Source organism: Megascapheus bottae, chromosome 16 (assembly GCF_031878675.1).
Source record: "Megascapheus bottae isolate mThoBot1 chromosome 16, mThoBot2.hap1, whole genome shotgun sequence".
In the NCBI taxonomy this organism is placed as follows: Eukaryota; Metazoa; Chordata; class Mammalia; order Rodentia; family Geomyidae; genus Megascapheus; species Megascapheus bottae.
Window position 1 is genome coordinate 44184439 of NC_143524.1, and position 24623 is coordinate 44209061.

A 24623-nucleotide genomic window follows, 5' to 3' on the forward strand; every position below is an offset into this window, starting at 1 on the left:
TTTTTATTTTTCAGCTCTACTTCTAAAATATATCCAGAATTAAATATATTATCATTCTCTTCTACCATTTTAATCTAAACCACCAAAAACTCTCATGAAGATTAATGCAAATTTTCCAAACTCATTTTCTTGTTTTTACACTTACTTCTGTGGGATTTTCCACACAGCAATCACAATGGTTCTATCAAAACATTAAGACAGGGGCTGGGAATGTGGCTTAGGGGTAGAATGCTTGCCTAGCATGCATGAAAGTCTGGGTTCCATTCCTCCATACTATATAAACAGAAAAAGCCAGAAGTGGCACTGTGGCTCAAGTGGTAGAGCGCTAGCCTTGAGCAAAAGAAGGTCAGTGTACAGGCCCTGAGTTCCAGTCTCAGGAATGGGAAAAAAAAAGTCTGATCAAGTCACTGCTCTGATCAATATTCTTAATGACTCCCTCTACCTCACTTAAGGAAAACTCAAGTTTTTACAAGTATCTAGGGCACCACCAAAATCATCTCCTCCAGCTCAATCACTCCAACTTCAACCATCCTGCCTTCCTGCCTTTCCCTGAACCTGACCAGCCCTGGCCTCTGGGCTCTGGCACCTACTCTGTCCCTCTTGCCTGGACTGCTCTTCTTTCATTCACTCTCCTACTTTCACCTCAGTTTTAATACAAGTAACTTTTTTCAACAAGATTTTCCTTGGCTCAGTTCAAATCTTCACTCAAACTTTATAGGCCTTATTTCCTCAGTTACCGTTCTTTCCCATTTAATTATCATAGTACATTTTTTAAATCTTGTTAATTGTGTGTGTTCCCAATAAATGTAAACTGTAATAACAGGAATTTTCATGTGATGTGTTCGTTGTTTATCCCTTGAGCTAGAAGAGTGCCCAGAACATGATAACTTGAGCCATTCCTTTGTTCCGTGACCCAGATGACACACAGATCATGGATAATGAAATCTCCCATTAGTCACTGCTTTATGTCAGATGTTAATCCCAATTGACCTCTTTGACATTATTGCATTTACTCATTATAGTCCTTAGCCTTCAGGGACAAGCTGTTGAGAAAGCATACAAATGCCTGCACGCACACACACACACGCGCGCACGCTCGCACATACACACACGCACATACACACACACACACACACACACACACACACACACACACACACACACACACACACGCTACTCCGCTCCCCTCCCTCAGTAAACATCTGGGAGAAAAGGGAGGACAGAGGCTAATGTAAGGTGAAAATGGCCCATAGAGAGGGGAAGAGCTCAACAGAAGGTAGGATGGTCTCATCCCACCTACCTTCTGTCAGGTTAGGAAGCAGGCTGAATACCTGGTCATCCATGACCATGTTAAGTCTTAAGTTATAAACTACTCATAATCAATGGATGCCTGGCAAGAGGCTTCTATTTCATGTTCAGATCGAACAATTCTTCCCAATAAACTGAGTTTGTCCTTTCATTTTGTAGCCTTTGAATCCACCTAGCACAGAGAAAATTCCAATAAATATTTGCTAAGCTGAAATGAATAATTACTTGAGTTGTTCTGTTTTTAGGAAGAAAAATTGAACTTTCACCAACCTTATACAACATGTTCAAGGATGTGTGCCCTCTTAAGTGACAGACCAAGAATATGAACTTGGATTCCCTGTTCTTGTCCCCTACACCACACCTGTTACTATATAAAATGCTATATTAAATTGGTGGCCAGAATGTACACTCTTATTTTTCAGAGGCAAAAAAGATGGCTAAATAAAAGAATCAGGATTGATCAAAAGAATGGCTTAGAAAAAAAATAAAAATCTGGCAGGACTGTTATTTGATGCAAATCCTATAGAACTGGGCAGTAGGGCAAGAATAATTTTATTGTTGTGATACTAAAGAATAGGAGAAAAAAAAAAGATGGGCAGAACCTGCAGCATTCAGGAGACTGAATCACAGCTGTAATCCTAGCTACTGAGAAGGCTGAGATCTGAGGATTGCAGTTCAAAGCCCGATGGAGCAGAACAGTCTGTGTGATACTCTTATCTCCAACTAATCACCAGAAAACCTGAAGTAGCCCTATGGCTCAAAGTGGTAGACCACTATCCTTGGGCAAAAAGAGCTCAAGAACACTGCCCAGGCCCTGAGTTCAAGCCCAATGGCCATCACCACCACCAACAAAAAAGATCAGCCCAGGTTATACTGTGAGACATGTCTTGAAAAACAGAGCAGGTTTTCTGCTCAGCAAAACAGATACAAAGAATGCACATGGTAGAAAGAAAAAAAATATGATAAGGTGAAGGGTCAGGAAATGGAAGACTCCCCAGGAAAATGTGTCTAATGAGATACTTCATTTTATTGAAATAACCACCAAAAAGTCCAGGTAGAGAGTGAGTGGGGCCATGAAGCCAGCAAAGAACAGTAAACCCCTACTCCTTACTATCCATCCCTGCTGTGCACTCTCACCAGCTTGCTCAGCAGTGAGTAGCTGGGGCACACAATTCTTTTAAGTTTTTTGATGGTGCTGGGATTTGAACTCTTGGCATCAAATGAGCTAGAGTGATGTTCTACCACTTGAACCATGCCCCCAGCAATCTGGGTACTCATTTGAAACAGAGTTTTATAAATAGACTAATTTGTAAATAGATAAAGGCATTTCACAAAAAAAAAAGTTACAGAAACAACTAACAAGTACATGAAAAGATGACTGATATCAAACTACAGGAAAATGCAAGTCAAAACTACACTATAACACACTATAACCATTTCATTAAGATGGTCAGTACTGAAAAATCAGAAAATAACAAACTTTGGTGAGGATACAGAAAACTAGAATTCCCCTGCAGTTGGTCGGAAAGAAAAATGTTACTGACACTATGAAAATAGCATGGAATTTCAATAAAAAATTAAAAACATAGATCCAGGTTCAGGGACACCGCTGTAATCCCAGAGATTTAAGCCAGTCTAGACTAGCTACTGAGACCCTGTCTCAAAAAAAAAAACAAGGCTGGGTATAGTGTCTTAAGCTGGGTTCCAGCTACTTGGGAGGTAAAAATCAGGTGGAGTAAGGTTAGAGAGTAGTCAAAGCAAAAAGAAAAGAAATTAGCAAAAACTCAAGCAAGGTATGGCGATTCATTCCTGGAATCCTAGCTATATAGTAAGCACTGATACGAGGATCAGGTCCAAGGTCAGTCCCAGGTAAAAAGGCAAGTCATCTGAAAAAAAAGCTAAACACAAAAAGGTCTAAGAAGTCCATGGCCCTGGATGTAAAGCACTTGTCTAGCAAGCTTAAGGCCCTGAGTTCAAAGGTCAGTGCTGCCATCTGAAAGTTTAAAAATATAGTTACTAGGGGCCGGAAAAATAGCCTAATGGTAGAGTGCTCACCTAGCATGCATGAAGCCCTGGGTTTGATTCCTTGGAACCACATACACAGAAAAGGCTGGAAGTGGTCCTGTGTGTGACTCAAGTGATAGCCTTGAGAAAGCCCAAGGACAGTGCCAAGGCCCTGAGTTCAAGGCCCAGGACGGGCCAAAACAAAAAACTAAATCTGAGAATCAGGTGTTTTTGTGTGTGTATGTGGGGGAGTTTTGTTTTTGGTGTGTATGTTTGGGTTTTTCTGTTGTAGGAAAAAGGTTCAGACATGGTCAAACAAGGTAACTCAGGCTATTCTCAAACTCTTGACCCTACTTGCTCAATTTTCCCCAGTGCTGGGATTACTGGTCTCCATCACCACATCCAAATGTGTAATTAGAACGTTAAACAAACTCTCAAGACATTCCTGATAATTCAGAAACTCCTGGATTCAAAATACTGTGCAGACTATTTTGGCATCCAAAGCTATTCATGGCCCATCTCTAGTTATCCATTCTCTCACTTGGTATGCTTTATACCCTACACCTGTCTGCCCTCCCAAAACTCCAGGAGGTACTAAAGAAGTCCTGTCTGACAGAACTTTCTATGATGATGGATTTTTTTAAATATATATCTGTGCTATCCATTATAACAGCATTAGCAGCATGGAGCTACTGAGCATGTGAAATGTAGCGCTGGCTACAATATTGAACAGCAGAAGACTAATGAAATAGGTCCCTGAAGAAAAAGATGGTACCGTTAACAACAACCGCCACCTACATGTAATTTTTTCTCACATATTTCTGATATGCATTCATTCACTTATTACTTATTATGTACCAAGAAAGTACTATTCTCATTATTAAGACCAATGATCAAAACAAACATCCTTGCCTTCAGAAGCTAAAGTTTTAATGAGTCAGAATAGTACAGAGGTGAAGAGCAAAGACTCTAGAGCCAACAGCTTAGGCTCAGACTATGGCTCCAATGATTACCATCAAACCTCTTTTCTTTATAAAGTCAGCCAGCCTCAGGCTTTTCACTGTGGTAATGCAAAATAGACCAATACTATGTCTTGATTTCTTTGTAAAAGGCAAGTAATGATAGTATCATCCAACAGTTTCTGTAACCAGGAGGTAAGACACACAGTATAGAGAATAGTGCCCAAAATGTAAGAACTGATGACATTAATGGCTTATTTTGTTATTATGAGCACAACTGGTAAATAGCAAAAAGAATGAACAATTAGTGGTATGAGAAGACAATAAAGAAGAAAAGACTCAAATAATAGTTATTTTTAAGAGGCCTGTCAAAGCCTTACTGAGAAGATGCTATCTTAGAAAAGACCTGAAAGAAAGGAAACAAGCTACACATATCTGGGGTGGGGGGAAACATAATCCCATGTGAACCACCTTGTATTAATACCACTGGGAAAACTAAAAAAACTGTCTAAGGTCAGAATCCAGGACTGTCTTACTACAATCTTTTCTCCAATATAGGACTCTGTTTGATATCTACTTCTTGGAGTGAAACAAACTCAACAGGCCCTTTCAGACAAGCTTCTTTTGATAGTGAGATTATAGATTCACAATGACTACACAAGCTGTCTGGGTTAATAGGCTAACTAAAGGAGCTAAAGGCTCAGATCATTAGCCCAGCTGCATACTTCTATATACACTCCGCTTGCTAAATTCTTTACCAAGACCTCCATGTTAACTACAGGTTGCACATAGAAAACAGGCATTCATCAAAGCCAACAAGCCTTTAACACCAGAAACAAGAGTTAAATTATACATCAGAAATGAAGGCCATTGCTTCCAACCAGGCCTTTGAGGAAGAAAGCTCTGCTCTGCTCTCACTGTGGGGAAACTATGATCAAAAGTTAAGTTCAACCTCCTGAACTTGTTCTAGTCTATCCTTAGTACACAAGATCTACAGAAACAAGGAGAACAAAAATAAAACAAAAATTCCATATCTTCACTTCAATTCTGATGTAGTCAGAAATTCAAAATACTTTTTTTTATGGGGGGGGTGTCATGGGGCTTGAACTCAGCCTGGGCTCTGTCCCTGAGCTCTTCAGCTCAAGGCTACCACCCTACCCTTGAGCCAAGCCCCACTTCCCGTTTTCTAGAGGTTAATTGGAGCTAAGAGTCTCAGGACCTTTTGTGCCTAGGCTGGCTTTGAACCTTGATCATCAGATCTCAGCCTCCTGAGTAGCTATTACAGGCATAAGCCACCATGCCCGGCTCAAAATACCTTTTGCTGTGCCTATATGTTTTCCCTGTGCTAATGAAATCCCTGTGGAAATACTAGCAATCTACTCCAAAAATCATTAGCATTAACTGAAGCAGTGGATTTTTAGCCTTGTTCCACAATTCACTAGAAAAGTCCTTCAGCTTTCTAGGACCCTGTTCCCTTATGAGTTGGAAGCTAGACTAGATAAGTCTTTAAAGGTCTCCCTCTATAGCTTGCTATATCTTAATAATGAAATGCCCCTGTATTTCAACTCAGATATCAAATTGTTTCAAAAAACATTAAGAGCAGGGTAAGCATAGAAGACACCAATACATCTGTTGGTGCTATAGAGATCACAGAGGCTGGGAAACCAGGCACTGTGGAATTCAAATCACAGCTCTGAAATCAAGCTAGATATAGTGGCACACACTGGTAATTCCAGCTATTTGGGAGGCTAAGGTAGGAAGAACGCCTGGAGCCCAGGAGTTTGAAATCAACCTGGGCAAAACAATAAGATCTAGCTTTAAAACACACACACACACACACACACACACACACACTTTTACCATTAACTGTATAATCTTGGGTGTGCATATATAGTTAACCTCCTTGTACCTTTGTGTCTTCATCTTTTAAAAATGTTGATACCACTTTTATAGCTGATATAAGAGTTAAATGAAGTAATATTAGTAAAGCATAGTGTCTGGCATGGTAAGCACTCACTTAAATGTAGCATCATCTTCACATTATTTATGCAATATTTTATGTCAGAGGAAAAGCTTTGCAGTTTAAAGTGCTATAAAATATCTAGAATTTTCATTATTGTTATCCATATCCAAACCGCTGGAACCAACTAATAAAAGAAAAAACAGCCAAAGACAGTTGTCATAAACAACCTTTCTCTAAATACAGTTTCTTTTATTTATCTTTTGCATTCCTAGCTTCCTTCTATATACCATAAATTCTACAGTGAAGCAGTCATGGAAATGCAAGCTATGTATTTGCTATTGCCAAGAAAGGTGAGGCTTGGGGGTTTCCCACTAAAATGCATTAAAATTGTCATGCTCTTCCTCCCTCCTGTCCAATCAGCAACTGTTCATCTGTAACTGCCAGGGAAGGCCAGTTTAAATTCAAGCAGCTCGCTGTGTTTTAGTTTTAGAAGACTTTCTTCTAATACTCCTAGACCACAGTGGTATTTTTGGGTCTACTATCTGCTCAACAGGATATTAGGAGGTACAGATAGAACATGAGAACTATAGAGAATAACAAAAGGAAAGAAGAAACAAACTCAAAAAGTCAGACCACTGATGCATGTGTTGAATGAGCCAGTATATATTCAGTCATTGATATAATTAACTTATTGCATTATTGTTCCATATACACAGTTCTAGATATCAACACTAGAAGAGTCTTCAGAGATTATTCAGCGTAGCACTGTTATCATTTTAAGAACAGGGAGGGAAAGGAGCTTATCATAATCACAGGCAAACTGCCTTCCCCTCACCTCTTTCACTTAATCCAATATGTATTTTGGCTACCACATCAACCTAGTTGCTTTTCTCCAAGTGCAGCTAACACTCTGCCTCTGAAGCCTGTCATGTGGGTACAATTTCTCCCCTGTCAAAAATCATACCTATTCCAATATAGTGTACCAAAAAGAGGAGTGGACTGAGACTAAGTCAGAAGCTTGGCTCCATCATTTCCCAGCCAAATTCCTATCCATGTCTATCTAGCTCTATTAGACAGCTTATTTCCCCCCCCCAAAAAAAAAACCTGATAACCACTCATTTAATAAAACCCAAGAACTTACTAAGCCTCTCAAATAATTTAGGTCCTCTGAGAGATAAAAGGGTACATAAGGTATGGCCCTCTGTCCTCTCAAAAATTAACTGATATAGGAAAACAGAACGTTGTAGAGTCTGATAGGGGAAAAACTAGCCTGTAGTCACGGCATCTAGGTCTTGATCTCAACTCTGCCACAGAATCAGTGGGATCTGATTTAGTACTTTACCTTACTAGGCCTCAACTTTCTTCCTGTGTAAAGTGAGCAGAGATTAAAGTCAGTGATTTATAAGAGCCTCCTCAGCTTTGATATTCTGTGGAAAATAACTTCAGTACCAGCCTGTTCAAGAGGCAAGCCAAGAGGGTGCCTAATGTAACCAGAATAAGCTGCTGGATTCAATGGAAGCTGCTCTGTGACCACTAGATCCAATGGAAACTCAAAAGGGGGTGGGAAAGTTAAAGCCAGATGATGAATCCGAATCCATCTGCTGCCAGGAGAGCATGGCTCATGACAGGGACACTTCTCATTTACAGGAAGCTTTGCACAAACCCTCCATTCAGGTCCCAAGGTCCCTTTTCACACAAAGAAGCCTCGTGACCCAGAAAAGGAGAGGTATCAGTCAGAAGTCTGGCCACAGAAACAACGGACAAAGCCAGTGTGGGGCAGAGCCCATCTCACCAGAACTGGGGCCACAATTTGGTCTAAACTTGCCTGAGAAGTTAAAGGAAGCAATAAGCTCCAAGACAGCCACGTCATAATATGTAATGAATCCAATGATTTTTTTAAGCCAGAAACAGGGGTTTAGCTTTGTAGGACTTATTTACAAATTTCAAAAAATTCCAGTACATTGTTTCTATAAACATTGGAAATAAGGTTTTGCTTCTAGTCAGATTTGCTTTTAACCCCAACCCAATTATTTATCTTAACAAGATCCTGAGTCTTAATGTCCTCATTTACTATGATGTAAATTAAGAATTCCTACCTTATGCGGTTAGCCTGAGAATTAGCCTACCTGTTCCTCTATCACCCAGTATTTCCTAACTCGATTATTCTTCTCCCTTTATATATAAAGTACCAGATGAATACTAATTCATCTTCCGGCACATTTATATACATTTTTACACATCTACTTCTGCCATGAAATTTTGGACAGCTTTGAGAACAAGGACAGAATTTTAATTCATATTTAAAACCCCCTTAAACAACACCTGGCACATAGCATGGGTCATAGAAATTGGGTGAGGGTACCTATCATATGCCCAAGCCAATGCTAGGTGCTATACATGAAACAAAATAATGATCACAATTACATTGAATAAAGTAATAAAAACCATAACAACAACGTTTTCTGTATCAGGCACAATTCTAAGCCCTTTAAAACTTTTTCTCCTTCAATTATCACACCAGTTAAGTAGGTATTATTATAGCCACTTGGTTGATAAAAGAGACTTAACCAAGTCTATCATGGACAAATCCATTAATGAGGAGGAAGGAAGGAAGAAGGAAGAAGGAAGGGAAAGAGGAAATGAGGGAGGCAGGCAGGCAGGTGAGAGATATTCATGGTTTCCTAGAGCTAGGTGGAAGGGAAGGCAGAATTAAGTGACTGGTAATAGGTGCAAGGTTTCTAGAAGTGATTTAAAAAAAAAAACCCACAAAATTAAATGGTGATATTTGTAAAAGCCTGTAAATATGTTACCACTTACCTATATCTTACAAGGATAGAGGTAGACTTTATGATACATGAATTTTAGCTCAAAAGATTTTTAAAAAATCTTCTCAAGATCAGAGAGCTAGAAAGTGGCAGACTCAGAACTCTGACATTTAAAATGTATGCTTTTCATGGCTGGGGGTGTAGCTCAAGTGGTAGAGCATTTGCCTAGCAATCTAAAGGAATTGGGTTCAATCCCAAGTAAAACAAACACACACATCCATAGGCAAAGTTTTTTGCTTCTTTTGGTATATTGTGGGGATTTAATTCAGGGTCTAAGGGCTGTCCCTGAGCTTTTTTTTCTCAAGGCTAGCATTCTACCACTCTGAACCACAGTGCTACTTCCACTTTTCCTGGAAGTAAGTGTCTCACAGACTTTCCTGCCTGGGCTGGCTTTGAACTTCAATCCTCAACTCTCATCCTCCTCAGTAGTAAAAAGTAGAGGTGTGAGCCTGGAGCCTCCAGTGCCCAGGAGGCACAAAGCTTTTAACCACTATTTTATAGTGTTCTGAGGCATTCACAAATCTATAATATTATCTGATTATGAATACTTACAGGGCCGGGAGTTTGGCCTAGTGGTAGAGTGCTTGCCTAGCATACATGAATACCCAGGTTTGATTCCTCAGTACCACATACATAGAAAAAAGCCGGAAGTGGTGCTGAGGCTCAAGTGGTAGAATTCTAGTCTAGAGAAAGTCCAAGGACAGTGCTCAGGCTCTGAGTTCAAGCCCAGAGCTGGCAAAAAAAAAAAAAATACAGATTGGTCAGATCATGACTGACCAAAAAATAAAAACTAAACTCAGACTATATAGGCATTAGATTTAGTACTTTGTGAACTCTACCACTTAGTAACTTGGCTAAGTTGTTAATCCTTTAAAAGTGGAGATTTTGGGCTGAGAGCGTGGCCTAATGGTAAGAGTGCTTGTCTAGCATGCATAAAGCCCTGGGTTCAATTCCTTGGTACCATATACATAGAAAAAAAAACCAGAAGTGGTGCTGTGGCTCAAGTGGTAGAGCTCTATTTCTGAGAAAGCCCAAGGACAGTGCTCAGGCCCTGAGTTCAAGCCCCAGGACTGGCAAAAAAAAAATACAGATTGTGAAGCCTGTTGAAATTTCATTAGGCAGCAGGAGGGGTAAGACAGAGCAATAGAGGGGATGAGCTTGATTTATGTACATTGTACACATGTGTAGAAATGTCACAGTTAGTATATACTAATTTAAAAAATAGAACTAAGTGGCACTATTCTCTCAAGAGTTGTTATGGAAATCAAAGTACATAAAAGCATCTGGCTTAATCCATTTACCTTTAGGGAAAATATAAGACTGCATCTGATGCTCAGTTAATGAAAAGCTATGTAGTCTCCAATTAAAATCAACATAATATAGGAAATGTGTCATTCATAATACGGTCAATTACAGCAGTAGAAAATCTGGAATCATTCCATTCAACTAAATCACAACTTAATATAAAAAGGCAATGGATGGGCCAGAAGTTTGGCCTACTGGTAGAGTGCTTGCCTAGACCCAGGTTTAATTCCTTGGTACCATATACATAGGAAAAGCAAGAAGTGGTACTGTGGCTCAAGTGGTAGAGCTCTAGCTTTAAGAAAGCTCAAGGACAGTACCCAGGCCCTGAATTCAGGCCCCAGGACTGGCAAATAAACAAACAAACGAATGAATGAATGAATGAATGAATGGCAATGGAGTAGAGGGAGAAGAACGGGGAGTCACAGTGACTCCACTTTTTGACTGTGTGCCTTAGAAGGAGTAAGGGCACCTCACGGTGTTGAGAGGGAAGGAGAGAGGGAGGCAGGCAGAGAGGGAGGAAACCACATAAAACTATGGTATTATTTACACAAGGTATTTTTCACAAGGTATATTCCTGTTCCTTCTCTTCCAAGTTGTTTCCTAATGGAGAAAATATAGTACATACAAAGGCCAAGTTGTATTTAAAGCCTTCAGTACTTTATATTTCTGGGCCAGGTCTTCTGTACACAATACTAAGAAACATCTGTCACATGCCTATTTAAGGAGGTGTGGCTTGCTATTATTTTTCTATTTCTTTGGTACAAACCACAAAGGAGGACCAGCCAATTGAAATGTTCACATACCAGTAAACTTAATGTCTTTGTGAAGCTTGCCTATAAAAGAGAACCTGGCAAGTTTAAATTCCAACTCTAATGTTTTCAAGAGTTGAATTTTTCTTTCTCCTCACCCAGTTATACACAGATCTTCAAATGTCTTCAAAAGGCAAAACAGAGATTACAGGTCATCTTGAAAGTCACCTGATGAAAACAGAACTTATTTCATCCTTTTTACTACATTTCTCTGAGAAAATTAGCTGTTTCTTTTGTAACAGGTTCAGCAAAAGTTCTCCTGTGTTCACTCTAGCAACAAGGTCTGTGCCTTCAATAAACTTTAACTTATAGAACACAAAGCAGTTGCAAGGGAGAATGTATTGTTTTCCTCCCAGGAAGAACCATGATTAAATCAACCTTTCTTCATTCAACAGTACTTGCTAAGCAATTTTTTTTTTCTTTTGGCCAGTCGGGGGCTTGAACTCAGGGCCCAGGCTCTGTCCTTGGACATTTTTTGCTCAAGGCTAGAGCTCTACCACTTGAACCTCAGCACCATTTCCAGCTTTTTTTTCTATGTATGTGGTACCAAGGAATCAAACCCAGGGCTTTGTGTATGCTGGGCAAGCACTCTACCACTAGGCCAAACTCTTGGCCTGCCTAAGCAACTCTTTAAATATCAAAAACCTTGTTTTAGGATCAATACAGATAGACTTATCAGACACTATTCAGCCACTACTGAGCTTACAGTGCAGAGGAGATGACAGATATCAAAATAGACTAGTTAGGTACCAGAGGCCCATGCCTTTAATCCTAACTATGAGGAAGAAGCTGAAATCCAGAGGACTAATATTAAAGGCCAACACAATTAGAAAAGTCCATGAGACTCCATCTCTAAAATAGAGAAAGTAAACAAAATAGTAAGGCTGGAGGCAAGGTTGAAGTGGTAGAATGCCAGCCAAGCCAGCAAGTGCAAGATCCTAAGTTGAAAAAAAGACAAGCTAGAAAAATCAATGTTAATAAATTCTTTAATAATAAAAAAAAGACAAGCTGGGCATGGTGGCTCTCACCTGTAATCCTAGCTACTCAGGAGGCTGAGACCTGAGGATCATGGTCCAAAGCAAGCCCAGGCGCTAAAGTCCATAAAACTCTTATCTCCAATTAACCGCCAGAAAACTAGAAGTGGCACTGAGGTTCAAGGGGTAGGGAGGTAGCCTTGAGCTGAAAAGCTCAAAACCAGAGCCCAGGCCCAGAGTTCAAGCCCCAAGCTCAAAACCAGAGCCCAGGCCCAGAGTTCAAGCCCCAAGATCCACCAAATTTTGAGCTCTTCAGCTCAAGGCTACTGCCCTATGCCTGGGACTGGGTGTTGTCCCTGAGCTCTCCTCCAGGATACCACCTTACTCCTTGAGCCACAGCCCCATTTCCCCTTTTCTAGTGATTAACTGGAGATAAAGAGTCTCACAGTCTTTATTGCCTGGGTTGGCTTTGAACCATGATCCTCAGATCTCAGCTCCTGAGTAGCGAGGATTACAGACGTGAACTACCACGCCTGGCTAAAAAAAAAATTTTTTTTAACCTTTTCTCAATGGTGCTGGGAATTTTGCACCTGCTAGGCAAGCACTATACACTGAACCACACCTCTAGCCTTTTTTGATGCTGGCCATTTTTCAGATAGGGTCTCACTTCCTGCCTAGGCACAATCCACCTTTTTAAGTATGACTGGGATGACAGGGACAAACAACTATACTCAATTTCTGCCACCGATGGAATCTCATGGACTTTTCTGTCCAGGCTAGCCTGGAAACAAAATCTTTCCAACCATATCCATCCAGATAGCTAGAATTAAAGTGTGATCCACTTACTCATAAGTTGTTAATTTATTATCTTAGGATTCTAAACCAATTTCCAATTGTCCTGTGTTACCCAACTACATCCTAGAGACATTTCTGTTTTTTCATATGAGTACCTGCCAAGTGAGGGTGCTGGAGACTACAAGAAGGCTGGGGGAGAGGGGTGGGGGAAGGAACCTTTTCAAGGTTCAGTTTTCTTCTGAGCAGCAAGTAGGTCCATGTGCGGAGGGCTCTAGGATTTCCAGGCAGTGACTCGTTAAGGTCTAAGGCAAGCATTCACCAGCTAGTTTCTTCTGTATCATAGTAACAAGTAGCATATTACTACATTAGTCACACACTGTTCAGGGATCTGAAGCTCAGCTCCTTGTTCAAGGAGCTTAGTTCTTTTTCTGATCAGCCCTGAGGATAGTTGCCATTTTCTATCGTTACTACCTCTATCATACCTTAGGGTTCTCTAACATCCCTTCAAATAGCCGGTCATCTTTTACTTAGCTCTTCTTTTTTATTATCCTTTTTATTGTTGGGGTAATGTTTAGAGGGGTTACAATTACATTTATCAGGTGCATTGATCTCCTCATATTTTTGTCCCACTTTCCCTCTCCCTCCCCTTCTCAATACTTAGTTAATTCTTTATATTAAATTTAATCTGTTTAAAATGCCAATGTGAGTTTTGTCTTGTCATCTAGATCAGGACAGCTACAAATAGCATAAATGCTATAATAGTGTCCATGGATCCCAGTCACCTATTTTATAAACTAGAATTCCAAAGCTTGGAAATTAACTGCTCAAAGTCATACAGAAACTAGTTAACAGTCTTCTTAATGTCAACGAACAATAAACATGAAACTTGCCTCAATTCTCATCCATACTAATTCCATATTCCTAAACTGGGTAGTTTCTTGGGTAGAAGGTCTTATATAGCCATTTCTATTTCATTACCTGAAATGAGTCAGTTTAGTTGGTTTAGATCATCTTGGTTTAGTCTGAGTACATCAATATTTGCTAGAAATTCATCCATTTCTCCAGATTCTCAAATCAGTTAGCATAAAGGTTTGAGAAGTATTCCCTTATTATGTTCTGGATCTTGGTAGTTTTTGTAGTGATATGTCCCTTCTCATCTCTGATTTTATTTGGGTGTGTTCTCTTCTTCTTCTTGTAAGACTTGCCAACCTGCTAACATGTGCACGCGCGTGCGCGCACGCGCGCACACACACACACACACACACACACAACCTACCTTACTTTTCAGGAACTATGTGGTGACCTGTTTCATTATTTAAGCCTAATCCTTAAGTGAGTAGAGTCTTTGACATTCCATGACCTTGGTGGGCCACTTAGGTCACTGAAAAGCTTAAAACACCATCTTCTCTCTCAGACACATGATGATCATATCCACTTTATGTTCCCTTTATAGTACCCCAGGACTTGTGGCTAGCGGTTTCCATCACTGAGCATGGATGGCTCCTACCTATTCTTGGTACCTGGGAGGTGAAGATTAGAAGAATTATAGTTCAAGGCCAGCCCAAGCAAAAAGTTAAGAGCTAGTCACTAGTGATTTATGCTGGTTGGAATCCTACCTACTCAGGAAATTGAGAGTGAAGAACCTCAGTTTCGATCCAGCCCTGGCAGACAAATCCAAGAGACTCTTATCTCCAATTAACCAGCAAAAACTGTAAATAGAGGCATGGCTCAATGGTAGAAAGCCAGCCATGTACAAAAAAGCTAGGTTGAGTATCTACGGTTCACATCCCAGTATCGCCACACAAAAAAAAAAAAGTTAGGGAGACCGCATCCCCAATCTCAATCAGTAAGCTGTGTGTGGTGATATCTATCATCCCAGCTACAAAACCTAAAAAAGAAGACTGCAGTCCAAGCTAGTTGAGGCAAAAACCTGAAAAATAACTAAAGCATCTAAAGCATGTCCAGTGCCTGTGTCTGATGCCTGTAATTCCAGCTTCTCAGGAGGCTGAAATCTGATCATGGTTTAAAGCTAGACAGAGCAGGAAAGTCTATGAGACCCTAACTCCTGTTGGCTGCAACTAGAAAAGGCAGCCAACAGGAAAACACAAGACATATGGAATACTTGGACAATAGATGCAGGCATCAAAAATTTTTAATAACTTCTTTTAAGTATAGAAACTAGGCACCAGGGGCTCACACCTGTAATCCTAGCCATGCAGGAGGCTAAGATCTGAAGACCAAGGTTCAAAGCCAGCCTAGGCTGGCAAGTCCATGGAAAGTCCATGAGACTCTTATCTCCAGTTAACCACAAAAAAGGCAGAAGGGGAGCTGGGCTCAAGTAGAGCACTAGCCTTAGCGAGGGGGGGGAGGGAGGCAAAGGACAGTGTTCAGCCTCCCAGTTCAAACTTCAGGACCAGCACCATTAGAAGAAGAAGGAAGGAGGAACGAAGAACGAGGAGGAAGGGGAGAAGAAGAAGGAGAAGGAAGGAGAAGGAAAAGAAGGAAGAAGGAAAAGAAGGAAAGAGAAGAAGGAAAGAGAAGGAAAAGAAGAAGAAGAGGAGAAGGAGAAGGAGTAGGAGGAGGAGAGGGGGGGAGAAAGAAAGAAACAAACAAACAAACATCAATTGGAACAAGGTCATCAGGGCCCCAGGCAAGAATTCAAATAGTAAAAATGTATGTTGTTAGACCTCCATTACACAATTTTATCACCTCTGCCACCCCAGCAGATTCATGGTAAAATACTGTCTAGTCAGGATACCACATCACAAATGAATTCCAATAAACAGATGTACTTTCTCCCTGCAGTTTCTCACTCCTATAAACCATCAGGAACTGGAGAAAGCTTTTGTTCTCCATCTGAACTGCCTGTAGGTCCTTGCTGGTAAAGGGAAATTAGGTTTGAGAAGCAGATGGCTTGTCACAGAGCCTAAATGGGAAGCAATTCACTAAAACCCAACATTTCACCTCTTTGAGGTGATAATAGTGTCTAGCATAACAACCCTCCAAATAGAGGCACCCAAAGCACTGGATTTTTTAGTTTGGGTTTGTTGTCCGGTTTTTTTTTTTTTGGGGGGGGTGAGGGGTTGTTTGTTTTTTAGTGCCTGTTCTGGAGCTTAAACTCAGGGCCTTGGCCCTGTTCTTAAGCCAAGGCTAGAGTTCTACCACTGCAGCCACCGCTCCACTTCCAGCTTTTTGGTAATTAATTGGAGTTAAGAGCCTCATGGGGGAGGGAAATGGGAACAAAAACATGAGAAGGGGTATCAATGTATAAGTAATGCACCTGCTATCTGGCGAATATAACTGTAACCCCTCTATACATTACAATTAAAAAAAAAGAGTCATGGATTTTTCCGACTGGGCTGGCTTTGAACTGCAGGCCTAGAACTCAGCCTCCTGAGTAGGGTTAAAGGCATGAGCCACCAGTATCTGGCTCAAAGCACTTTTTTTTTTTTTTGCCAGTCCTGGGCTTGAGCTCAGGGCCTGAGCACTGTCCTTGGACTTTCTCAAGGCTAGAGCTCTACCACTTGAGCCTCACCACCACTTCCGGCTTTTTTCTATGTATGTGGTACCGAGGAATCGAACCCCGGTCTTCGTGCATGCTAGGCAAGCACTTTAACCACTAGGCCAAACTCCCGGCCCTCAAAGCACTTTTTAAGAGAGGCAGATGCTGGTTCCTTGGTATCACATAAACAACAAATAAATAAGAGGTCAATGACAAGTCTCAGTCTAGCTTCAGCTACATTCATTCACAGTAACACAAATTCACACTAATATTTGAAATTTTCCTGAAAATAAGCATCAGTTTTTCCAGCAATTGCTATGGAGATATGAACATGGAAAGAAAAAATACTATCAAAATAAGATCCTCAATATAATAAGAAGAGTCAGGACCTTACAGGCAAAGTAAAAGCCTAGAAATTAAACTAGAACAAATGTTTAATCAGTGTTTGCTCAATTGAGCTGCAGAGAAGGAGCATTCTTTTAGTATGCCTGTGGTCATCAAAACTGACTTAAGCAGCTTTCCCTATTTTATCTCATTTAATCACCAAAACAATTCAGAATGGGTGTTACATATAAGAAGAGAACTTCAAAAAATTTACAACTTGTTCAGTTCAGTTAAGGGACAAAAGGTAATTTGTTCAAGATAACAGCAAGTAACCAACTAAGCAAAAAAACAATGATAAAATGCCATATCTCTTATTTGTTTACTGTTTTAAAGTTTTTCAGAGTACTGCACAAAAAGGGGACATGTGCACTAGGCCAGGAATTAGAATACCTGAGTTCTAGTTTTGACTATGTATTTCAAATTGAAACTAAGTCTCTTCCCTTTGGGGATCTTAATTACTTCACCTAATCCAACACTGGTTCAGTCAACTTAATAAATTGACCCTAGGTGTTATGTACCACCATAATCCTAGCACTGGAACTCTGAGGAAGGAGGTTCCAAGTTCAAGGCCAACCAGGTTTTATTCCACCTCAAAAAGCAAGGGCTGGGCACGTAACTCAGTGATACAGTGCCAACATAGCATCTGTAAACCCCTGGGTTTGATCCCAGTACTGATGGGGGGACTGGGGGAAAAACAATGATTTAAATGATCTGAAATACCCCAGGTGTCAAGATACAGAGCTCTTGCTGCCAGGGTCTGTATGCATCTTCTAGCTATATCTCAAGATTAACAGCTTACCTCCACCTGTCCAATAGCAATTTCTAAGCCAGAAGCATCTTTTTCAGCATAGCTTACCACCTGTACTAGATGCATCATTAAGTGTAAAGCTGATATCATACGCTGCTAGAAGGCTGATAATACAAATGTTACCTGGAGATGAATAAATCATTCCAGTTGTGTTAGGTTGCAACTGTAAGGGCAGCATCTGTGGTTCTGAAAAACAGATGGTCTTATAAGGATAGAGGACTTGGCTCCTATCTGATTTTCCTAAAGCAAGCAGGTTTAAACCAGCAGGAAGTCTGGCTGTGAAGTGACTGAGCTGGTATCCAGTGATGAGGCAAGATGATAGAAATGCACATGAAGGTTTTTTTTTTCATAATAAATGAACTTATCAGGTGTTCCAATTACCAGAATCCCAAGCTCTTATTTTTATACATACCCATCAATTTCTAAGTAGTTTTCTTTTTTTTCTACTACTTCTTTTCCTGATTACAAGAGTAAGCTCAGGGTGATCACCTAATACAACACTGGCACAAAACAAGAACTTGAAGATCTACTGATTAACAAATTTGAAAAACAAAACCAAAATAAACTTGTTTGACACCTAGCTCACTACCAACAGACATACAGTAAATGTATTTAATGAGTAAAGTAATATGTCAAGCACACGTTTAGGTGTTTTATATATTCTCTCATTTAATTCTCAAAACAGCATTTATAGGCCGGGTCCGGGCCGGGAGGGCAGGCATGGCGGGGCAGCAGAGCCTGTGAAAGCCGGGTGGCAGCAGGAATAATGGCCCGGGAAGAAGGAATCAGGGGCTTCCAGGACCGGAAGGGAGGGGGTGGTGTGTCTCCCAGTCTTCCCCAGTGCATGCCCAGTTGGACCTCGCTTTCAGAAAAGAAAAAGGGAAAGTGAGGGGAGAAGGGGGTAGAACCTTAGTCTCGGGGAATAGAATCTACACTATTGCTGTATTTTGTTTTCCTTAAATAATCACTGTCGCGCAGAACCTTATCTTCAGATATTTGCAAAATAGATCTCAGATCCAAGTGTGGCTCTATGAGCAAGTGAATATGCGGATAGAAGGCTGCATCATTGGTTTTGATGAATACATGAACCTTGTGTTAGATGATGCAGAAGAAATTCATTCTAAAACAAAGTCAAGGAAACAACTGGGTCAGATCATGCTAAAAGGAGATAATATTACTCTACTACAAAGTGTCTCCAACTAGAAATGACCAGTGAAGTGAGAAGTTATTAAGAATCTTATACAGTTTGTTGTTTTTTTTTTAAGTGTTCTTTGCTGGGAATCTAAGAAAACATCCGTTCATATTGTATAATGAGCCCTGTTGTTAAGATGTAGTGTGCACAATTCTGATGACTTTGTGTTATCAGGTGACAATAAATGCCTTGGGATTCTTTTTTTATTTAAAAAAAAAAAAAAAGACAGCATTTATTTATTTATTTATTGAACTTGGCCTGGATCTTGTCCCAGAGCTCTTCAGCTCAAGGCTACAGCCCTAACCTTGAGCTAAGCCCCACTTCCCATTTCCTCAGGTTAACTGGAGATAAGAGTCTCAGGTTCTTTTGTGCCCGGGATTGGCTTTGAACCTTGATCCTCAGATCTCAGCCTCCTAAGTAACTAGGATTACAGGGGTGAGCCACTGCACCTGGCCTGCTCTGAATTCCTTTCTAGTACATTCTCTCAGTGGCTTTCTAGTTTACCTTAAGTCATTCAAGTAGATACTCTAATAAATCTCTTCAAGGAATCTGTTCTAGATCATTTCAATATTCACTATTCTCTTATCTTTCTTTTTCTTTCTTTCTTTTTCTTTTTTTTTTTTGTGCCCAGAATGGCTTTATACCTGGTTCTTCAGATCTCAGCCTCCTGAGTAGCTAGGATTACAGGTGTGAGCCACCACACCTGGCTTGTTCTTAATTCTTCAATCTGTCTTTCCATAGACAGATTTTTTTTTTCATATAAAAAGGTGAATTTGGGCCGGGAGTTTGGCCTAGTGGTTAAAGTGCTTGCCTAGCATGCATGAAGACCCGGGTTCAATTCCTCGGTACCACATACATAGAAAAAAGCCGGAAGTGGTGCTGAGGCTCAAGTGGTAGAGTTCTAGCCTTGAGAAAGTCCAAGGACAGTGCTCAGGCCCTGAGCTCAAGCCCAGGACTGGCAAAAAAAAAAAAAAAAAAAAAAAAAAAAAAAAAAAAAAGGTGAATTTATTGGGGAAGTAGATGGTGAATTGACTGGCCAGGGACACAGTGCAGACTCGGGAGCTGACACTGTGACCCCTAGCAGCTCTCACGCTGTTTTTTTTTTTTTTATTTTATTAAAGAATTTATTAACATTGATTTTTACATCATATTTTAAATGATATGTTTAACAAATAAGTATTCAAGAAGGGAATCTCTACATACTATCACAGGCACTTAATTTTTAGAACATAATCAAAATTAGGCTAAGGGTTTGTATATCATAGACATGTACTAATCAATGTAATAAATCATTATCATAGACAGATGTGGTACTGAGGAATTGAGCCCATGGCCTCATGCATGGTAGGCAAGGATTCTGCCATTAAGTCACATTTCCAGGCCATCGGCAATTTTTTTAGTCTTGAGAATATATCCAAAGAAGTCTAAGTCAGCATACAATGGAGATTCTTGTATATCCATGTTTATAGCATTCCTATTCATAATAATGGTGCTATTAAACCAGCCTAGAAACTCATCAGCTGATGGATGCAGAAAATATAGTATACAATGGAGTATTATTCAGTCATAAAAAGTGTATGACATTACATCATTTGCAAGAAAAAGGATGGAAGAGATAATTACATAGAGCTAAACAGTCAATATCACAAACTAGACTGATACAGTAACTACAGAAAACACTATGGAGGATACTAAAAAAATTAATAAGACTTTCAATAGAAACCAGCAATTCTACTTCTGGATACGCACACATAAGAGCTAAAGACAGAATTTCCAAGAGCTAATAATACTCATGTTCATTACAGTTTTTCACAATAGCAATAGAAGCTAGCCAGTGTCCACCAGTGGATGGAGAAAAAATAAGAAGCTGTGGCATATTCATTCATACAATGGGATATTGTTTAGCCTTTAAAGGAAATCCTGTTACACACTACTGCAACATAGATGAACCTTGAAGATACTATGCTAAACAAAATAAGCCATTTACAGAAAGGCATACAATATATGATTCTACTTGGATGAGGACCCCAAAATAGTGAAAGTCACAGAAACGGAAAGTAAAACAGAATGCCAGGAAGTGAGAAGAAAGGGAAATGGCGAGTTAGAGTTTCACTTTTACAAGAAGAAAAAGTTCTACAGACCAGTTACACAACAATGTTAACTATTTTTAAGTACACAGTTGAGTAGCGTTAAGGTGAATTTTAGGTTATTTTTTAATGACAACTTATAAATAATTTGGGTATGCATGGTAATGTGACCAAAGGTGAAAATCCCAATGATGTTAGTTAACATTTGCTAAGAGCTTTCTTTTTTTTTTTTTTTTTTTTTGCCAGTCCTGGGCTTGAGCTCAGGGCCTGAGCCCTGTCCTTGGACTTTCTCAAGGCTAGAGCTCTACCACTTGAGCCTCAGCACCACTTCTGGCTTTTTTCTATGTATGTGGTACCAAGGAATCGAACCCGGGTCTTCATGCATGCTAGGCAAACACTCTACCACTAGGCCAAACTCCCGGCCCCTTGCTAAGAGCTTTCTATGATAAAGCACCTTATCCCAACCTACTGGAACCAGCATCCCATAATCTCTCTCTCTTTTCTGTGGGTCTGGAGGTTGAATTCTTGACCTGGGCGCTCTGGAAGCTCTTCAGCTCAAGGCTACTACCCTACCCCTAGGCCTGGGTGTTGTCTCTGAGCTCTAGAAAAAGATGCAAGGTATATTCAATACACCATATCAGAAACACTGTAGAAACAGAGGATATTCTTACTGAAAGCATACAACCAAATTTAGTTTGCTCTGCAGAATCTCCCTTTGGAAGCATGCCCTAAACCAAGTCATAAAAGTACAAACTAGGCTAGGTATATAATGACTCATATCTATAATCTTAGTTTCTTAGGAGGCTGAGATCAGGAGAATCACAGTTCAAAGCCAGCCTAGGCAAAAAGTTCATGAGACCCTATTTCAATGAAAAACTAGACATAATAGCACACACCTTGGGCCCGGGAGTTTGGCCTAGTGGTAGAGTGCTTGCCTAGCATGCACGAAGACATAGGTTCGATTCCTTGGTACCACATACATAGAAAAAAGCCAGAAGTGGTGCTGAGGCTCAAGAGGTAGAGCTCTAGCCTTGAGAAAGTTCAAGGACAGGGCTCAGGCCCTGAGCTCAAGCCCGGGACCAGCAAAAAAAAAAAAAAAATAGCACATACCTGTCATCCCAGCAATGTGGAAATTATGAATTAGACTGTCATCCAGGCTGACATGCCTACTAATACCCCAACCCGCAGAAGCAAAACGTTGCCTCCAATACTGCCAGGAGTAAGTGCCACCAGCTTCGTTGTTGGCACCTTGCATCTCTGAATAGTTCATATACTTTCTCTTTAGCCCTGCAGAAACAAACATCACCCTTTATATGCCATCCCACACACATTGGATGCCAGAACTTCTCCATTTTTAATACAATACAAACCACCTGGTTCTATTTAAGTCTCTGTGTGTGTGTGGGTATGTGCACGGGTGTGTGCGTGTGTGCATTTGTAAGCAAAAAATCTGAATATACGAAGAATCTGAACATTTACAAATATGATTGAAGCAGCTGGCTGCAGTGCTCACGCCCATAATCCTAGCTACTCAGGAGGCTGAGATCTGAGAATCAAGGTTCAAAGCCAACCTGGGCACAAAAGGACCTGAGACTCTAATCTCCAATTAACTTTTAGAAAATGGGAAGTGAAGGCGGTACCGCCCTACCCTTGAGGGAAGAGCTCAGGGACAACACCCGGGCTCAGGCCTAGGGCAGTAGCCTTGAGATGAAGAGCTCAAGGACAGTGCCCAGGCTGAATTCAAGGCCCATGACCCACCAAAAACCATATATATATACATATATATATTGATATATATGATTGAAGCATACAAAATACAACATAAATATACCAGAAACCAGAAAAGCTCAAGTGGCCTTGCACTTCAAGTTTGCTATTAAAAAAATTAAAAAGCTGGAAATGGTGCTGTGGCTCAAGTGATAGAGCTCTAGCCTTGAGAAAGTCCAAGGACAGCATTCAGGCCCTGAGTTCAAGCCCCAGGACTGGCAAAAATAATAAGAATAAGAAGAAGGAGGAGGAGGAGGAGGAGGAGGAGGAGGAGGAGGAGGAGGAGGAGGAGGAGGACGACGACGACGACGACGACGACGACGACGACGACGACGACGACGACGACGACGACACAAATGTAGGATGAGAACAAATTCATTTATGGTTCACAAAAGAAAATTCAAACCTAAGCAGAACTGAATTTCTAGAAGGTATGGAAAAGAGTACGTTTTTGTATGAAAGCATGTCTAAGAAGAGGTTAAAAAAAATGTCTTCCCTGAAACTGAAACTGCTACACGACAGAATAGGAGAGACACTGGAACTCATAGGCACAGGCAAAAACTTCTTGAACAGAGTCCCAGGGTCACAACAGATTGGAGAGAGACTCAACAAATGGGACTAGCTAAAAATAAAAAGTTTCTGCACAGACATAGCTACAAAGTAGAAAGACAGCCAATCAGGAAAAGATATTTACCAAGAATACATCAGACAAATGCTTAATATCCAGTATCTACAGGGAACTCAGGAAACTAACCCCCCCAAACCCAACAAACCAATCACTAAATGGGCAAAGGAACTAAAGAGAGACTTACCAGAGGCAGAGGTAAAAATGGCAAAGAAACATATGAAAAAATGCCCATCAAACACAGTCATAAAAGAAATGCAAATAAAAACAACCCTAAGATACCACCGAACCCCAATCATAATGGCCAATATTCTGAACTCAGACAACAACAAATGCTGGTGGGGATGTAAAGAAAGAACTCTACTGCACTATTGGTGGTAATGTAAATAGTACAACTAGTGGTTATACTAGTTTGGAGGTTCCTGAAAAAACTAAAAATAGACCAGCCATACCACTCCTAGGCATCTATACTGAGCATCGTAAGCCAGGATATGACAAAGACACCTGCTCTGCCATGTTCATCGCTGCACTATTCACAATAGCCAAGTGATGGAAACAACCCAGATGCCCCACTACAGATGAATGGATACAAAAAAAAAATGTGGCATATATATATTTACAATGGAATTCTACATAGCTAACAAAGATAAAATAATGGCATTCACTGGGAAGTGGATGAAACTAAAGCAAATCATGCTGAGTGAGATAAGCCAAGATCAAAGGAACAAAAGGTACAAGATCTCCTTGATATGTGGATATTAGATCCAAACAGTACAAGAGTGATGACTCAATACTCCGGTACTCAAGCTCATTGACATGAACTTGAAAACATAAATATAACTATATAGATATATAAATCTATGATGGAATATATATTCTGTAGATATATTGATACATTATATAGATCGATATGTACCTATGACAAACTCTCAGCTTAATTTTAATTTTGTTCTAAAATTTATGTGCCAGTGATTGCATACAGTGATTCCCTTCTTGAATACTTGTTAAACATGACATTTGAAATATGATGTAAAAAAATCAATGTTAATAAAATCTTTTTTAAAAAAATGTCTTCACAAGTACCAATAGTTCATTTAGTTTATATAACAAAATCATATATAATATTTATACAGTAAAAACTAGGACATTTCTTTTATTCTAAATCAGCAATAAGGAACAATTTGGGAGGTAACTGAAGTGGGTGGGTGTAGTGTGTGCATGTACCCAATCTGGGCCTTGATCTCAGGGCCTGGGTGCTATTTCTCAGTTTTTTCACTCAAGGCTAGCACTCCACCACTTGAACCATAGATAAACAC

The 24623-nt window shown here is 40.2% G+C and overlaps 1 protein-coding gene and 1 pseudogene across 2 annotated transcripts in view; one reads left to right on the top strand and one right to left on the bottom strand.

Moving 5' to 3' along the window:
- Positions 1-24623, bottom strand: part of Fam168a (family with sequence similarity 168 member A) — a 128850-nt gene that overhangs the window by 63691 nt on the left and 40536 nt on the right. The window lies entirely within an intron of this gene.
- LOC150053472 (small nuclear ribonucleoprotein E pseudogene) lies at positions 18600-19034 on the top strand (annotated as a pseudogene).